This window comes from Crocuta crocuta, unplaced genomic scaffold, assembly GCF_008692635.1.
Source record: "Crocuta crocuta isolate KB4526 unplaced genomic scaffold, BGI_CrCroc_1.0 scaffold61, whole genome shotgun sequence".
NCBI lineage: Eukaryota > Metazoa > Chordata > Mammalia > Carnivora > Hyaenidae > Crocuta > Crocuta crocuta.
Window position 1 is genome coordinate 7,935,927 of NW_027528369.1, and position 18,621 is coordinate 7,954,547.

Here is an 18,621-nt window from a genome sequence, read left to right on the forward strand (position 1 = left end):
GGGCAGAGTGAGCTGGGGGAGGGGGCTGGGGGGAAGAATCCAGAGGGAGGGCAGACTGAGGGGGGGCAGGGAGAGCCCAGCGCGGGTGCAGCCTCTGCAGGCACAGGGCAAGTTCCACCTTACTCTTTCTCAGAAGAATTTTCTGTCTTCTGGGTCCCTTGCTTTCCCCATTGGTTTGACTTTCAGCTTGTCTCTGTCTGCAAAAACTGTACTGGAATTTTGTTTGGAAATGTGTCATTTTGGGGAGAATTTGCACCTTAGTTACATCGAATCTTCTAATGCCTAAACACCATACCTTTCCCTTTATTTAGGTCTTTGATTTCTGTTATCGGTGCTTTCAGGGAACGTACCAGTCGTGTGCAAGTTTAATTAGGTTTATACCTAAGTATTTCATCTTGGAGGAAGAATTGTAAACGGTATTGTTCGCAAGCTTTCTGTTATCACTTGTTTATTGCTATTGTACAGAAATATGAGAGAACTTTGTCGACCTTGTACCCTGAGACTGTGCTCAACTCATCATTTCAATCAGCTGCTCTTACAGGATCCTTAAAATTCTCTGTGTAGACAATGACTTATGCAAACAAGGACGGTTCTCTTCTTTTCTAGTCCATACGCCACGATTTCTTTTTCTTGCAACATCTCACTGGCTGAGCCTTCCAGCAAAACGTAGCATAGGAATGGTTAAGTGTATATATGTATATACACTTTGTTTCTGAGTCTCAGGGAGGTCATTTGGTCTTTCCCCATCAGGTATAATGCTCACTAAGGAGTTTTTGTAGGTGTCCTGGGTCACATTAAGGAAGTTCTCTTCTCTCCGCTTTCCTGGCGTTTTGATCATGAACAGATGCCGATTTTTGTCAAATATCGTTCTGCACTAATTTTGATATGATCGTGTGCTTTCTTTTTCTCTAGTCTTTAATATAATGGAATATTTTGATTAATTTTCTTAAAATACATTGTCCGCTTTGCATTCCTGGGATAAACACCATTTGGTCATGGCATATGGCATTTTTTATAGCTTGCTGGATTCAGTTTGCTCACCTCCGTTGAAGATGTTTGTGCCTGTGTTCACGGTGCCCAGTGGTCTGTACACATTTCTTGTCCTGTCTTCATATGGTTTGAGGGTCAGGATAATAGTGGGCTCATGAAATGAGGGTTTCTTTCTCTTTTATTTTCTGGGAGACACTGGTGTCAGATTGGTGGTGTTTCTTCTTTAAACATTCGGTAGAAGTAGAATTCACCAGTAAAACTATCTGGGCCTCAAGATTTGTTTGGAAGGTTTTTAAGCTACAAGTTCAATTTCTTTACGATATAGTCCAAGAAATAGGACTCTTGGACAACACTCTAGTTCATCTTGGGTGAGCTCTGCTCATCTGTGGTTTATCTAGAATCTTTCTCATTCGTCCGTATCGTTGAGTTTGCTTTTTTTTTTTTTAATTTTAGTGGTTTTTTAATTTATTTCTGAGAGAGAGAGAGACTGCATGAGCAGGGGAGGGTCAGAGAGAGAGGGAGACACAGAATCAGAAGCAGGCTTCAGGCTCTGAGCTGTCTGACAGAGGCCGACTTGGGGCTCGAACCCATGAACCATGAGATCGTGACCTGAGCTGAAGTCGGACGCCCAACCAACCGAGCCACCCAGGCGTCCCCCGTCTCGTTGAGTTTATGGGCATAGAGATGCTTAAAGTATTCTCACATTGCCCTTTTAGGGTCTGTGAGGTCTGGTGAAGGCTCCTTTTTATTCTGGGTATTGGTCATGTGTCTCTTCCCCTTCCCCCTTCTCTCTCTGTCTCCCCCCGCCCTTTTCTGTGAGTCATGCTAGAAGTCTGTCTAATTTTATTAGTCTTTTTTAAAGTACCAGTTTCTGGTTTCATTGCTTTACTCTAATTTTCTGTTTTCCATGACCTTGATTTTTGCCTTTCATCTGTGTTATTTCCTTCCCCCCCCCCACTCACTAACAGAGCGTGACTCATCGAGGGAGTGAATGTACTCACAGCCAAGAGTCTATTTTTAATACGAATAGCGAGTGTATCACTCATTAAACGCGTACTTGCACAGGGGACACGGTGCACTTACCAGGTACTAAGCACTTCATAGTCTTCTCCCTTAGCTGCCCGGCAGCCCTGTGCGATAGATCATGCTTCCGACCCTCATTTACAGGCGGTGGGGGGCGGGGGGGGGGGGGAAGGGAAGTGACTTTCCCAAGGGTACACGGCAAGGAAGCACTATAGAAAATTCCCCAACACTGTCTCCTTTCTATGATGCCTCTTGGGATAATTTAAAAAATAAACGCCGACATCTCCCTGATAAACACGGCAGGCTGGCTTATCTTTTGCTGACGTACTTTCAGAAGTGCAGCCGGTCTTCCCTCTTCTCCTGAGTCATCAGCACATCAGCCACCAAGTCCGCGCGCACCCTCCGCAGAGACTCGAAAAGAAGCCAAGTAGCCAGTGCTCTCGGAGGACGGTGATTTATTAGGGGGAAACATCAGTAAAGAACACTTCACCTCGGAGCGCTTGTACGCTGGCGGCACCCTGTTTTGATTAGGAATTCTGGGAAGCCGGAGACGTCTTTCTGTGCGGAAAGCTGCCATTTCCGCACTAGAGTTGGCTCCTTCTCTGGATGGAGCACAATCACGTCACTCACAGGAACCTGTTAACCTTCCCTTCCACTGACCCGTCCCGGGCTCGGTCAGCGGCACTGACTCAGAGAGGCCCGGGTCTAAGGAGGGAGGACCAGAAATTTCCCCGACTCTGNATAGGCAGCGGCGTGTTTCCGTTTGCCCTTGGGTCAGACCACGCGGCTGGAGGTGCGCGCTGTTGAACAGGTTTCCTTCTGCCCCAAGTTCGCGGGATGCTGTGTTCTGGCGCGTCACCTGGGGCCATCAGTGTACATTCAACAGTGCCCTGGGGTGTATGCGTGGGCGGGGCCCCTGGCTTGCACGCATCTGCCAATATGGGGAATTGGGACCCATAATTCAGCTGACCTTACCCAGCTGAGTAAAGTAATTTGCATGATCCCTGCAGAAAGAGAGAAAGCGAAGGGTCGTGCTAAGGGAGACATTGGTGTGGGCACCTGCAGCCTGCCGACCACGTGTCTTCCCAGAGCAGCTGGCGTTGGTGCCGGGTCTTAAGTGGTGGGTTGGTGTTCCTCAGTGGGAGGGAGGAGAGCATGTGCAAAGGCCCAGGGGCACAAAAGGCTCCTGTGGATTCAGAGAACAGGAAGAAGTTCCATGAGGCTGAACCACAGGGTGGGTGGGACCGTCTGTGGGCCAGGTAGGGGGTAGGGGGATGGGTGCGAGAGAGAGAGAGAGAGAGACATCCCAGAAAGCTGTCAGTAGTGAAGCTAATTGAGGTTTGCAAGCACTGGAGTGTCTCAGTCAGGCTTGGGTTTCCAGATGATAGTTTCATCTGCAAAGTGAACCGAGAGGAGGCATAATGATAATGACTGTCGTTTGTAAGCTTTTAAATAAGTGTCGGGCACTCTGTACCTCTGATCCCACCCGAACCTCACAGCAGCCCGGTGGAAGCATTTTATTTTTTAAACATACAAATCAATGGATTGATATTTAAAAATCTTTCCTCATTGGCCAAGCTTGATGAGCGGGAGGCCTGAATGTGCTCCCTTGTGGGGGAAGCGATGGGTGCTAACACGCTGCAGGATTCCATTTCTTTGACATTCTAGAATGAGCCGAGGGGGTGGGAGGTGGGGGCCACGAGGTGGTGGAAACATTCCGTGTTGTGCCTGCGGTTACCGGGGCGGAGATGCTTGTCAGGGCTCCGGGGGGCTGTGCGCACCTTACTGTGCACACGGTGCCCCCTGGGCCCCCGNCGCCGGGCCTGCTTAGTGGGAGTTCAGCTCTTAGCGTTCCTACGTGTTCGTACCTCTGAAGACAACGGATTTCCCCAAGTTCCTTCACTCCCCGCTTAGGCAGGAAGAGTCAGGCCCGTTGAACTTGACCTTCAGGCCGATGAACAGCCAGAGGGGAGCTATGGTCTTGAAAGAAGGACCCTTGCATCGCACGGGGAGATCTTCCCTCCAGCTCCCGCCGGTGAGAGGGGAGATGACAGATTGGGGACGCGGTGTGGCAGGTCCCGAGTGGAGGGAGGGAGGTCGATGGAGGGGAAGGCTGGAGGCCGAAGGGCTGAGGGCCACCCCGGGGTGAGGAGGTCGCGGTGCGGCTCCACAAGCCCGGCAGCCGGTGTGGCCTCAGGGGAGACCCGCCGGAGGTGACATGGTGGCTGTGGTGGGTTCAGCGGGGCCACTAAGTACCTCCGAGCGCTAATTCCCAGCACCTGTGAATGTGACCCTGTCTGGGCAGAGAGGCTGCGGACGTGAGCAGCAGCGGGCAGCTCTCAGGCCGAGATGGCCCTGGACCAGCCGGGGTGGGGGGTGGGGGCCCTGATGCGGTGAGGAGAGTCCTCGCAGGGGGCGGAGCCTGTGGAAAAGGCAGGAAGGCTTCTCCCCTCCATCTTAGACGGTGCGTTTGGACCCGCCCCTTGTAGCAAGTACACACCCCCCTGTGAGCGGCCGCCCGTCCCACGGAGGTGACTCCGAGGGGCCCTGGGCTCCTGCCCGCGGCCGTCGGGGCTCCAGCAGGCGCGTCCAGGGTCGCCGGGCGGTGCAGGCCAGCTGCTGTCCCCCGGGACACCGCAGGCGCTTCGAGGGCCGGGGAGCCTCCCAGACCACGCAGACTGGGGGGCCGGGCTTGCAGCTGGAAAGTGTTACTCGATCACTAGACAAATACTGAGGGCAAACCCGGGCCCTTTCTGGTAAAGAGGCTCTAACGAGGCGCCTCTCGGGCCGGATGACTCAGGGCGAGGCCAGAGCTGTGTGGTCCGCGAGCCGCCGGCCGCCCCTGCCCCGCGCAGCCCCGGCGGGAAGCGGTTCCCGCGCTGATTCCCGGGGAGAATCCCTGCCAGGGGCGGTGCGGGCCCCGCGCCCGTTCACAGGCGCAGCTGGTCGGGGCCCGTGCCGGGGTCCTGTGGCTGCTGTGATGACAAGTCCAAAGGGGGCTTCGCGGGGCCCAGGTCAGGGTGCGGGCAGGGCTGTGTCCCTTCTGGAGGCTGCAGGGGAGAGTCGGCTCCCTGGCCTCCCCCAGCTCCCGGAGGCGCCGGTGGCTCGAGGCCCCTCCTCCGCCATCCGTGCCCGTCACTCCCACCTCTGCTTCAGTCACCGCGTCGCCTTCTCCTCTCTGATCTCCACCCCCCCTGCTTCCCGATCGGACCACGCGGCACCCACGGGGGGATGCAGGGTAATCTCACTTCAGGCTCCTTAATCACATCAGCAAAGTCCCTTTTACCATGTGTAGCGGGTGGAACAGAGCCGCCCCCCCCAAATGTGACCTTGTTGGGAGGTCTGCGGAGGGACCACGGTGAGGTCATGCTGGTCCAGATGGCCCCGGCGCAGGCAGGCACTGGCGTCTTGGCCAGGGACGGGAGGAGGGGACCAGGGCACACGGGGCACACGGCCGCTGAAGATGGGGGCAGAGGCTGGGGGCCGAGGGGAGCGCGCCAGCAACTGCCCACGGCCGGCGGGAGCTGAGGGGCTCGAGGACCCCTTGATTCAGGGCTTCTGGCTTCCAGAACTGTTGCTTCACTGTCCCCGCCCCACCTTCGTGGCTCTGTCTCAGCAGCCCCAGGAGAAAAATGCATCCTGTGATGTAAATTCACAGGGGCCAAGGAGTAGGAAGGGACACCCTTGGGGGCTGTTTTCAGCCGACCACAGAGCCTCAGAGGTGAGGAGGGACAGCCATGCAGGGGGGCGATGGGGGGTAGACGGCGGCCCGGAGGTCCCGGAGCTCACAACCTCAGCCATGTGCGTGTGTGGGATGGGCAACCCCTCTGGGCCTCGGTTCCTTCAAGGCAGAGGAGAGAAAGCAGCACGTGCCCTGCAGTAAGTGTGTGCACTGCACAACGCCTGCACAGGCTGTATCATAAGCAAGTTTATACTCCGAGAGGACTGCGTGGGCACCTGAGCGTCAGGCGGGAGCTCGGGGCTGGAGGCCAGCTGGACCCTCGAGGAAGGAACGGTTCCCTGTCCTCTGACGACAGAGCAGGGGCTGAGCCACGGTCACTTCAAATTTCCAGCTCAAAGGTGTGGAGAAGCAGGGAGGTGGGGCCGCACGGTCTGAGCTGTAAGCAAATTGCATGGCTCTGCTTGGGCGCCATGACAACGCGCCAGACCCGGGGCGGGGGGGGGTGTTCAACAGCGGATGCAGCACCAGTCACAAGGATGACCTCATTTTACCTTAATTACCTTTTTTTTTTTTTAAAAAAAAAGCTTTTATTATTTATTTATCTTTTTTAGTGTTTATTTTTGAGAGAGAGACAGAGTACAAGCGGGGGAGGGGCGGAGAGAGAGAGAGAGAGAGAGAGGGAGACACAGAATCAGCTCCAGGCTCCAAGCTGTCAGCACAGAGCCCGACGTGGGGCTCGAACCCACAAACAGTGAGATCATGACCTGAGCCGAAGTCGGACACTTACCTGACTGAGCCCCCCTGGGGGTCCAAGGTCACTTGGAATGCCGGGCGGTTGGTGCTGGCGGTCAGCTCAGGCGCCTCGGTTTGCCTCCGTGTGGCCTGCCAACCCCCGGGAGGCTGCACGGCGCCCCCGCACGGCTGTCCCTGGTGTGAGAGCGAGGGCAGAGGCTGCACTGCCCGTGGGTCCCAGCCTGGCGCCGGCGGGTGTGTCCTCCCTGGGGGGCCGCGTGGCCGATGTTTCGGGAACACTGCAGCCACCCCGGCGTTTGGAAATAAAAGTCTCAGTTTGCCTTGGTTCGGGTCACAAGGAGGACGGCGCCCCGGCGTGTTCTGGTTATTAGTGGCTTCAGTTGTCCCCAGTGCCCGCGAGTTCCCCTCAGCAGCATCGGTGAGCGCCTGCTGTATGCCCCGCGCTGCGTTCATCTTTCCTGTTCTTCGTCTGCTGGCGCCCAGGACACCATCTGGGCACCTGGTGGCGAATGCACGTCGGGGCCTCCCCACAGGGCGGCGTGGGCTCCCGGACAGCGATGGGGGAGGGCTTCCGAGCGGGGGGGAGCGGAGGCTGGCAGCTTCGGAGCGCCTGGCCCGCCATCCCTTCTACCACGTTCTTGGTTATGCCGTTCAGAGCCGAGGGAAGGGGGTCCCTCCCTAACTCCCAGCCACCTGGAACCTCACGACATGGCCGTGATTGGAAATGGGGCCTTTGCAGACATAAGGAGATGAGATCCGACCGGATCGGTGTGGCTCTTCCCTTACGTGGCCGCTGTGCTTCGAGAAAGACACGATCTGGACAGAAGAGAACTTGGAGGAGGCAGGAATCTTCCCCTTGAGCCTCCAGAGGGAATACGGGCAGCCAGCACCTTGGTCTCAGACTCAGGGCTCTGGAGAGAACGGATTCCTGGCGCTTTCAGTCCCCCCCCCAGCGCTGTCCGTGGCCATTTGTTACCAGCCCTCAGGAAACCGACGCACTCATGTGCCCTGCTTTTCAGACTCTGGCCACAAACTGCTCCTCTGATTGTTTTCTGGGGTGGGGGTGAGTAGGGACGGTCATGCCCAGTGGGGACGGCGTTCGTAGAGACAGGAGTGCGGACAGTTTGGAGAACGAAGATGGAAGGGATGACACTAAGGATCAACAGTTCATTTCTGGCCATGGTGGGGGTAGGGGGGACAGAGACGTCAAGGCAGGTGTGATGGACTTGGACTCAAGGCCTCACAGGGGATCTGGAAGTTCAGGGCCCTGAGGAGGTGTGTGAGGGCCCCTCCCTAGCAGGTGGGGGGGGCATGGTGCTGGCGAGGAGGGGTCCAGCTCGCAGAAGGACCCAGCACACGCCCTGGGGTTAGAATGAACAGTGTCAGGAGGCTTGGCTTCCTCCCAGGCTGACAGAAAGGTTTAGAATCTTCTGGAAACACCACACCCTGGGCGTGCAACTCCGGGCCAAGCCTCCCCTGGAAAAGCCTGATTGTCACCCAGGGAGAAAGCAAATCTTGCAGAAAGAGCTGGATTTCCTGAGGAGTTTCCAGTCATGGTCGTCGCTGTAGCCTGGAGGTCAGGGATGGCGCAGAAACCCAGTGACCGCGGGAACCTGGGCGTGTCTGGACGTTGGTCTGGGGAGAGCCCCAACTAATTCTTTTTTTATTTTTATTTTTTAACGTTTTATTTATTTCTGAGAGAGAGGCAGCATGAGCAGGGGAGGGTTAGAGAGAGGGAGACACAGAATCTGAAGCAGCTCAAGGCTCCGAGCTGTCAGCACAGAGCCCGACGCGGGGCTTGAACCCATGACCTGTGAGATCATCACCTGAGCCGAAGTTGGACGCTCAACCAACTGAACCACCCAGGCACCTCCCAACTAATAATTTCAAAGCAAGGTGAGGAGGGAGTCTCGTGAAATTACCAGATGGGGTCTCCCCTTTCGGAAGGATGCAAAGACTCAGCCGGGGCCCTCCCCATCTGTCTGGCCATAGGGCACATCACCCCAGCCCACGGTGCCTGCCATCGCGTTCAGGATGCCTGACAGCGCCACCTGCGTCTCACTCGATTGACTGGGGGTGGACTTCGGCTCCCAGCAGGGCCAGTTAGATTCTGGCTCCGGGAATGGGGACTGGGAGGTGCTTGGGCCCGGCCTGAGCTGGTCCGTGGAAGCAGGGGGGTGTGAAGCCATGCTGGTGTGATGGTCACGTGCACAGGAAGCAGACGAAGCCTGGACGCAGAGGGAGGAGGAAGGGCCCCCAAATCGGGGCTGTGAGAAATGCACCCAAAATATCGCCAGGCTTCCTGACGCCTTCCAGGACTGACTCTGGTTCTCTGAGGGTCCTCACTGCGCTCGGGTTCCACACCAAGCTGCCCTCCTTCCGGAAGCCCCCTTCTCTGCCTGCACGGCCTTGGGTGCGTGTCTGTTGCAGCTTCACTCCATCAGGACCTTGGCCCACACCTCCCCGCTGGCAGGGCCTGCACGGCCCCCAGAGAGTTGCCGGCTGGCAGAAGATGTGGGACTCAGCCCCTACCCATCCTCTGCAGCAAACCCAGCCCACTGAGGCCCCGGGGGCCCCCACGATTGCTAGCTGTCACCCAGACGTGCCACCATTCATGACCCTTTGGTTCCTCTTTCTAAGCCGCGGCCATCACAAAGTGGCACCCCCTCCACGTCTCCGTGTCTCAGATCGTTAGTGGAATGGTNGCGTGGCAGGAACTGCCCAGAAGCCAGAAGTCCCCGGGCCGGGCCCTTGATGGAACTCCCCAGCCCAAGAACTTGTGATGAAAACAGCTGGTGAAAGAGATGTTGGTGTGAGTCCAAGACCCACCAGCCTTGTGGCAGCCACGTCGGCATAGGGGAGACCGACCTGGTCTTTGCTCCGAATGACGGACCCTTCAGGTGCGGCCCCCTCTTGTGCATTTACGGGTGTGGCCCTCCAAGCAGCCCCCCTGGGTGCCGGGAGAGCAAGGGGGCAGAGGGAAGGAACTTTTGGATCTCGGGACAGGCTTGCAGGCACGCTCCCTCTTTAGGCCGGGCTCCTTTATGACCGGAGAGAGCTTGTCTTTGGTCTCAGACACGCCAGGACTCGACTCCCGCCTGGCCAGCAGACCTGGGATTTCCAAGGAGAGACGTGGCCGGTCCGTTCCCACGAAGACTCCTGGGCACATCTTGGCCGTTTCCCATTCAGGGCCCCTCAGGAACCCACACTCCCCATGACACATCATCAGATTCAAATCCAAACGTTACTTTTTGGAAATTAGGCTCTAGGATTGCACAATGATGGAAAACTGTTCATCAAAATCAAAATGCCCTGCCTCTTGTTTTCACTTTGGTGGCTCTAATGACAGTAACATTAACTAATTCCTGCTACGGGCCAGACCCCGTTCTAGTGATTTTCCATTCGTTAGTGTATACCTTGAAACCATGAAATGGTTTCAAGGCAGCCCGTAGGGACACGGATGCCATTGTCCTCAGCCTCAGTCTACAGACGGGGAGCTGAGCCCAAGCCAGCAGCTTGAAAGTGGAGAGGTTGGGACTAGAGCCCAGCCTGACCCGTTCCAATCGATGGCACCAACCAGCGAGTTACAGACTCAGTCGGCTCCCAGGGGGGTCACTAAGAGAGGTTAGGTGGGTTGAGCAAAGACACACACCTGGTGTGTGTGGGGGGTCAGGATTGGCCCTCATCCATGGAGACAGAAAGGTGGTGCTCATTCCACGGGACCCCTTAGCTTAGCCCCCGAAGAAGAATGGAGTATCTTTCATGGAGAGTCTGCTTGGTGCCAGGCTGGGTGTTTTCGCGTATCTTGTCTGCAAATGCTTTGGGCTCCACCTGTTGAGAAGCGTGCCCTGCGCCTCGGCAGGCTCTGTGATTCCACTAACAGTATGGCAGACGTGACCTCCTCTGATTTCACAGGTCACGCACCCTCCACCTGCTTCCCTTGGGAGGCTTGCTTTGGGTAGAGTGAAATTCAGACTACCTTGAGACTACCTTCCAGGAAGGACCACATGGGAGCACTTCAGTCGAGACCTCCCGCTGAGCCCCCACCACGTGGGTGGCGGCCGCGTGTCCAGCCCCCCTGCTGGCACGTGACAACAGTGGCTCGAGAGACGCATGAGGAAGAACCACCCAGCTGGTCCTTCCCGGACGCCTGACCTGCAGAACTACGAGTAAAACAACATGGTTGTGTGAAGCCGCTACATTGTGGGATAATTTGTTACACAGCAATGGTAACCATAACATCCCATCTGAGAAATGTTAGCCAGACTGGGATATTAAAGAGAAACAAGGGGCGCCTGGGTGGCTCAGTCAGTTAAGCATCTGACTCTTGATTTCGGCCCAGGTCATGATCTCGAGATTCATGGGATTGAGCCCCACAACGGGCTCCATGCTGACAGTGAAGATTTTCTCTCTCCCTCGCTTTCTGGCCCTCCCCCACCCAAATAAAAAGCTTAAAGAGAAATGAAAGAGCTCAGAAATGCCCAGTGGATTCCCTAATCCCTTCAGGTCACCGGGTTTAGAGGCCAAGGTCATGGCGGTGGTCCTGGACTGCCTGAGTTGGAGTCTCAACCCCAGCACTCAATAGCCAAGTGACCTGAGCCTCAGTTTCCCCATTTATAAAACAGGGCCCACTAGAGCCCCTCGCCTCACCATATTGTGAGAGGGTCACCGGCGGATGCCAGTGATGTCTTGGGCACGGTGCCTGGCACGGGGCGGCACTTGCTGGAAGTCAGTGGGCAGGGGTGGGCATGGTCAGATGCCAGGCCACGGAGGCTCGGTGGGGCAGACGAGAAGCAGGGGGGCAGATGAGAGGAGAGAGGGGTGAGGGCCTGGAAGTTTCCATGGTGTGCGGGGCCCTGGGGCAGGGGCTGCCAGGCTGGAGAGGAGCTGGGAGGCTGGCTAGGGGATGACATTGAGAGACTGGGAAGGGTGTCCCCAGAGCCACCCTGGGCCAGCAAGGAGCCTGCAGAGCTGCCACAGAGAGCATCGACCAGAAGGTGGGGCTTCGAGTTAGCAGAGCTCTGGATGTTTATTGCCCCTCCTTAGCCCCCATGCGAAGTCTGATCCCACATGGCTTCCCTTCCTCCCTGCTGGGGTGGGGACCCAGTGTACTCCACCCCCCCCCCCGGGACCCAAGGTTTATTGGTGCACAGGCAGTGACAGCTGAGGGGACAGGAACGTGAGCCCACACCCCAGTCCTCCCCTCGGGAGCAGTGTGGCCTCTGGGACACTACTTGCACCCCGTGCCTTTCCTGATGGCCGCGGCCCCAGCCTCGAGAGTGGGAGTGGGGGCGATCAACAGGATAACGCATGCGAGGCCCGGTGCCTGAGAGGCACCTCTTCTCCCGGGGTTTGTCCTTTGTCGAATGGGGAGCTTGTTCTGGGCCGGTCTGCTCGGCACCGAATGCCCACAGTGTCTGGAACAGAGCCTGGCACACAGTAGGTGCTTAGTAGGTACCAGATGCCTGTTGAGCTGGCGTGATGCTGCAAAGTGAGAAGAGTCCAGGAAACGATCACAGGGTGCCGGTGCCGCTCTTTGTTTGCATTTGAGCTGCACCAAAACCCTGGGCAAGCGTTTCGGATTCCTGAACCTGGGCCACACGCGCCCTGCCCGTCATTGAAGGGCCTTCCCTCGTCCCTGTCCCACTCGCTGTCCATCTGTGTCCCCCCATCTGCTCTGGCCTCTCGGGGCGCCCCTGATGCTGGAGATCGCAGAGGGGTGCTGTCCGCCCGCTGGTGCCGAGTGGTGGGTTCCCGGTGGTCTTCGTGCAGGGACGGGGCCGCAAGGACAGGCTTCTCCTGCTCTGGTCCGCACACAGTAGGTCCACACTCTCCTCTAGTCCCTTAGCCCCTCTAGCCTTGGTTTCTTCACCTGCCGCCCAGGACCTTAGATTTACCTGTTTCAAAAGCAGTTTCTCCTGGCTATAAACTGACAGGTATTTACCTGCACAGGTTAAGGACGCTAAATGCCTGGGGGCAAAATGTAGCTCGACCAAGCCTACCTCTCACCAGCTGTGGGACTCGCGGCGCGCTCTTCGCCAGGCCTCAGGTGCCTGGTCTGTGAAATGGGACCATCCCTACCACTGGATTCCTGTGAATGTGTTCTGGGATCATGAAGGTAAAGTGCCCAGCCTGGCTCATGGTTTAACTGCTGCCATCCGGGAATGTTTCTGAGGCTTCCTTTCTTTAGCTGCACTGTGTGTGTGTGTGTGTGTGTGTGTGTGTGTGCGCGCGCGCGCGCGCGCCTGTTATGTGTTGAGTGGAGTTTTCTACCACCGTGTGGACGGTGGGAGTAAATTCAGCAAATGTGTATTCCGTGCCACGGTTTACGGGGCCCACACCCTTCCCGGTTTTATTTGCTACGAACCCGGGAGGTCGCTTCCTTATTCCCATTTTCCATTTGAACCACAGGGAGATGGGATTTGGTAAATTTGCAAACTGGTGGAAAGTGCTTGGCGCCTCGCCGGGCGCATGGTAAGCGCCCAGTGGAAACGGTACTTTCTTGGTCAAGGGCGCCGNCGTGCGACCAGCTCGCTGCGCCCGCCGTGCCCGCCGTGCCCGCGCCGCTGCCGCTGCCCGACACGGGAGACGCCCTGCGGAGGTAAGTGTGACTCCGCGTCCCCTCCTCTCCAGGCTGCGATCCGACCGGGGCCGCCCGACTCCGTCTCCCGGGGCTTACTCTGCAAAGGCACTACCCCGAACCCAGACCCGGCTCAGCCGCGCGGCCCTTCGCAGACGGAGAAACTGAGGCTCCCCGAGGACAAGGCATTGGCCCCACACCTCACAGGCCGGAGGCGAGGGCGTCGGGGCTCAGAGCCCGGCTGACGGTCTGGCCGCATATTCGTGCTCCTGGAGCCGGGTATTCTTGGCTCCCTTACGCAGTTCGCTAGCATCGGTTGCATTCCTGTGTACACAGTGGGCGTCAGTAAATGGAAAGCTGATGGCATGGCTGCGGCAGGGGTCTGAGTGTGTCTACCCACATGCGGATGGCCGCGGTCGTGCGGCCGGCGTGTGCGTTCGGCTCCCGTTTACAACGCCACGCCCCTTTATGGTTTCATTTGCAACAAACCTGCCAGGTAGCCACCCTCTCGCCACATTTCAGATGAAGACACCGAGGGCCGGAGGGGGAAGTGACTGTCCAGTTAGAGCCAGGGCTGGGACCCAGCCCTCCCCCCATAGCTCCAGAGGGACGTGTCCGGCGTGGGGCATGACAGTGCCTGCAGGTTTGGGGCACATGCGGGGCCTCTTGGCCAGAGCGGGCATCCGCATACACTCCTGGTGGGGGGAGGGGCTCCCGACCTGAGCGCTGAGGGCTCAGCTCTGCGGTCCTGGGGACCCCGGCCACGCTAGAGGGACAGAGCCACAGCCTCCTTGCCCAGGGCCGGGCTGGTGGACAAGCCAGGAAAGGCTTTAGCTGATTCCTGTTCATTGAAGTCTAGCTTCCACTGGACGTCTTTTAGGCAAAAGGTGAGTTACTGCTCCGGGTGAGAGAAAGCAGCTGGCAGCCTGTGCAAATGCCAGCTTGCCTTGCAACGTGGGTTTGCATTTCCCCTTGAGCACTGGGTGCCGTGTCCTGGAAGAATGGGGTGACCCTGCCTTACCCCGGTGGGGTCTTCTAGGGTCTAAGTCTGCCAAGTGAGAGCGAGCAGCACAAGGAGAGGGGCGTGCCCTTCTCTCCAGCCGGACCCAGAGGCCTTCTGAGGTTCTTTGTATTCTCTGCACCTGCTTTGCTATTTCTGCCTCGGATCTGGCTGCTTCCACATGGGTGTGGAAGGTGTGCGAGGTGTATTGCTGGTGTGGCAGGGGTGAGGCCATGCTGCTTCCCTGCATTTTCATCCCTGTCACATGCCCGGGCAGGAGGCCTCTTGATCCCCATTCTACAGATGAGTAAACCAAGGCTCGGCGAGGTAAAGGTTGTGCAACAGGTCCCCTGCGGCCGCCGCGCTCTTACCTGCTGGGTCCTGCCTCTGTGAAGACAGCTCCCTGCCCAGCCACGAGCTCTGCCTGCGGACCTGACCTTCACACAAGACGCTGTGCCGTCCGGGAGGGTTCCAGGTGAAACCTGCGGGCAGAGTTAAGCCCAAGCCCCAGGTTCTCAATGATAGGCACCCTGGGAGGAGACCGAAGGCGATTTTGATTGTTTTTACGGACTCTCTTAAGCTATAGGACTGGGAATAGCAATAGTAACATTTATAGCAATACCAGCAGCTCGTATCGGTATCAAAACTTAAGGCTGAGCCAGATGTGCCCGGGGTTTGACGTGGATGATCTCACCGCCTTCTTTATGAGGTGGGCACTGTCTTCCTTTTTACAAGGAGGAAATGCAGTCTCGGGTGATTGAGGTACGTATGCAACGTGACGCAGCCCGGGACAGGGGGGAGCTGCCCCCCCGGCCCACCCCCCCGCTGGGCCCCACCCCAGATTCTGGAGGGAGGCGTTCAGCCAGTGGCCAGCCTGCTTGCTGCCGCCACGCAGGGCCTCTTGTGCATGTGGAGTCGGGATCAGTGCTGGCCCCCAGAGCTCTGCCCCTGGACTTGGTAGCGGGGGGTCTGGAGCCTGGGCGGAAGTCCCACACTCCGTCCCTCCCTCAAAGACCCCAGGTTGGCTCTCTGGCCTTTCGTAGGCTGCATTTGAAAACGGTCCCCCAGAGGCAGGACCCTCAGACGCTGACCTCTTTGGCGTTGTGGGAGCTGGAACATTTCTTTCCTCTGTCACCAGTGTAATTTACTACGCACGGGAGGTGCCTCTGTGTCTGCTTGCTCCAGACCTAGGAAGGTTTTTTGGTTTTTTTTTTTGTAAACTCACTGGTTTTTGATCAGTCCCAGATGTGCAAGCCCAACATCACTCAATGGGGCTGATGGCTTGTCAAACAAGGAAAGTACAACACAGGCACGATTCATTTTATCTTCCGTTAATGGACTTGAGTAGATGCTCAGACCTTCATGGGATGGGGACCCCGAGCCTCTCGTAAAGTCTTAAATGAAGCTCGCTCCGTTCTGGAACAGGGAGGGCAGGGCAGGTTTGGTGGTGGTTGGTAGGACCAGCCATTCCCAACCTACCTTCCTTCCTTCCTTCCTCCCTCCCTCCCTTCCTCCCTCCCTCCCTTCCTTCCTTCCTTCTTTCTGAGACAGAGAGGCAGAGCATGAGCAGGGGAGGGGTAGAGAGAGAGGGAGACACAGAATCCAAGGCAGGCTCCGGGCTCTGAGCTGTCAGCAAAGAGCCTGACGCAGGGCTAGAACTCACGAACTGTGAGATCCTGACCTGAGCCGAAGTTGGACGCTTAATGACCGAGCCACCCAGGCGCCCCTAAAATTTTTTTAAATGTTTATTTTTGAGAGAGAGACAGCGCAAGTGGGGGAGGGGTAGAGAGAGAGAGAGAGAGAATGAGCAGGGGAGGGGCAGAGAGAGGGGGAAACACAGAATCCGAAGCAGCTCCAGGCTCTGAGCTGTCAGCACAGAACCCGATGCGGGGCTCCATTACTTTCAATGGCCAAGTAATAATCCAGTGTGTGGACGGACCACGTTTCTTTTCTCCAATCTCCCTTCTTGGCTTCTTTCTTAAAGAAGCATAGACGCAGTTCGTCTGGTTCCGGAACAGACCAGCGCCCTCTGCCGTGGACGTGGGGAACTCTGGCGTCTGGGTGTTTGGAGGGGGGACATGCTGACGTTCCCCCTGTGGTCACAGCAGCAACTGAATCCTGTCTGAGGCTTTGTGTCCCAGCCTGCGCAGTTGTGGGTGTTTGTGGACAGACACCCCTTGTCAAGGCAATGAGGACAGACGGCCCCTCGTGGCTCAGCCCCAGGGAGATTTGCCTTTTCTGACCGTCTCGAAGGCTGTGTCAGCTTAGACAAAACCACAAGATCCGGGGGACCAAGCCATTCCTAACGCGGACCATGCAACTTCTGGGCCAGCGTTTAAAAAATATTATAAATTATGAAATCCCACGTTCTCACTCCAGATTTCTGGACCGCACCCCACTGTGAGCGCAGACGGGCAGTACCCCAGAAGGAAAAAGAACAGGGCTTCCATTCTGTTTGTAGTCAGATGGGCCCCAGAATGGAGCCTGCTCTGAAGTTCTCCTGGGTTGGGAAGAGCCCCCTCTGGATCTCTCCAGGATGGGGACCTTGATGGCATCTGCCGGGGCTGATTTGTTAAGAGCCTGAGAGATCCTTCAAGAGCAGCTGCAGGGAAAGGTGACAGAGAGCGCCCCAGGCGGAGGCACTGCGTGTGTGCCACAGCCTGGAGACGGGAGGGGCCGGGCACCTGGGGCAAACGGTGCTGCGTTTGGTGTGGCTCGAGTCCAGGCATCAGGCCGGGCGGACACGGTGCCTGCAGGTGGAGGGAGCTGCACCGAGTTCGGATTTCCGGCTCCAGCTGCAAGGCGTGCACTTCAGAACAGATCGCTGGGAAATGAACGGTGTCCCCCAAAGTGCGGGGAGCCACCCTCTACCCCACCCCCAAGTCCCCGAGGTGGCTGAGCCTGCGTGCACGCAGACCCGGCAGCAAAGGTCCCCGATCCAGGAGCCGTCCTTTTAGGTCAAGGTGAACGTGGGTGGTGCTGTCTGACCCCACGGCTGCCCAGCACCCTGCTCGCCCTTTACGGCAAAGGCGTAAGAGCCTGCGGCCGGCCTCCGTGCCCAGCAGGAGGGCCTCACTTGGTGACTTCAGCGTGTCTAGGTTTATTCCTACCCTCCGACCAAGGCGGAACCGATCGTCTTCTTTGTAAATGGTGGTGATAGAAAATTACCTTTTACAGGCAAATTTCTGTGAACCCACCGTGCGGGCTGTCTTAAGTAAAAATACAAAACAGGGACCTAGCGCCCCGGGAGCCGGTGGGAAGGCGGCGGCGCTGGGGACCGGGGTACCCCGAGGACTGGAGTTTGGGGACTGCCGGATTAGATCAGGGCGGGGCATGAGATTTGAGGCTGTTCCGGTCTGGGGGAGTGGCTGTCGAAAGTGGGGTCCCCCTCCAAACGGGGGGAGCAGCAGTCCCTGGGAACTTGCTAGAAATGCGGGTTCTCAGGCCCTACCCCAGGCCCCTTGAGTCAGAGCTGTGGGCGTGGGGCCAGCAAGCGGTGATTTAACGACGGTTTCCGGTGCAGGCTTGAACGTGGGGCCTCCTGCCCTAGAAAGCTGACGAAGACTGGCCCTGGGGCCCTGGCACAAACACGGGGTGGGGGTGGCCGGCCCGTGGGGGAGGGTGGTGTGAAACTGTAGGGAAGGTTCCGTTTACGGAGCCTGGTGCCACCTGACGGAGGTCACACAGCCAGATGGGAGGAAGAGCCTTGGGGGCCAGCGTGGCCACCTCCCGGCAGGGTCCAGGGGCCTCTCCTGGCAGGCTCAGAGCCTTTCTTCTGGAAGAATGCTCAGCTGGTTGGCACTCATTGCTCTGGGGCCTGAGCAAGTGTCCTGGGGTTTCCAGCATCTTCCTTCAGACCACATTTAGTGTCCCGTGTGCCCTGGAGCTTTGGAGGTACGTCTGTCCGTAAGCCCCTAATGCCCCCTCTGACACAATGAGCCAATGGGCTGTTCCTCGACAGCCCCGAAAACGTATCTGCGAGTATGTATATCACCTATCGCAGCCCCCTCTCCCCTGCTGCCCCCAAGCCGTCTCCCACACAGCCAGTCTGTTCTCCTGGGGGGGGGGAGCGCCTGGCCGCTGAAAACCCGGGGGGGCGGGGTGCCCGGCCGCTGAAAACCCTGTTTATTCCCGGGAACCTTCAAGGCTCGGGCGTCACTGGCACCGAAGGTATTTTCAGCTCCGGCGTCGCTGGACAAAGTGCTCTCTCAGACTTGGGATGAACCGGGCCCTGTCTGGGAGCCGCGGCGTCTGGTCCAAGTGGGAGGCCCCCGCCGGGTTTTATCCGGGCTCCGCTCTGAAGGGCTGTCAGAGGCCAGGCCCCCGCAGCTGCCTCTGCCCTGCAATCTCCCCCCCCAACCGCCCTGCCCAGGGCAGCCGTGAGGATCTCCTTCCTTGCCGCCTCCCAGGCTTCCCTTGATCCATTCTGGAAGCAGAAGCCAGAGCGATTTCAAAAGAAAAAAAANCCCACCTGCCCCAGGCCCCTCCCACGGCCCCGCCCCCAGGGGCCAGCCTTTCCAGACGCGTGACGGCCCAGGTTGGTTTTGCCTGGTTCTGAACTTCACATAAACAGAACTGAGCACGTTTAATCCC

At 57.7% G+C, this 18,621-nt stretch overlaps 1 protein-coding gene across 1 annotated transcript in view; it reads left to right on the forward strand.

The window, feature by feature from the left end:
• Positions 1 to 12,967: 12,967 nt before the first annotated feature.
• CRISPLD2 (cysteine rich secretory protein LCCL domain containing 2) overlaps positions 12,968 to 18,621 on the forward strand; it is a 58,968-nt gene continuing 53,314 nt past the window's right edge. The window contains exon 1 of the mRNA XM_077754081.1: positions 12,968 to 13,049. The gene's annotated coding sequence lies outside the window, so the exon portion shown is untranslated. The remainder of the gene's footprint in view (positions 13,050 to 18,621) is intronic.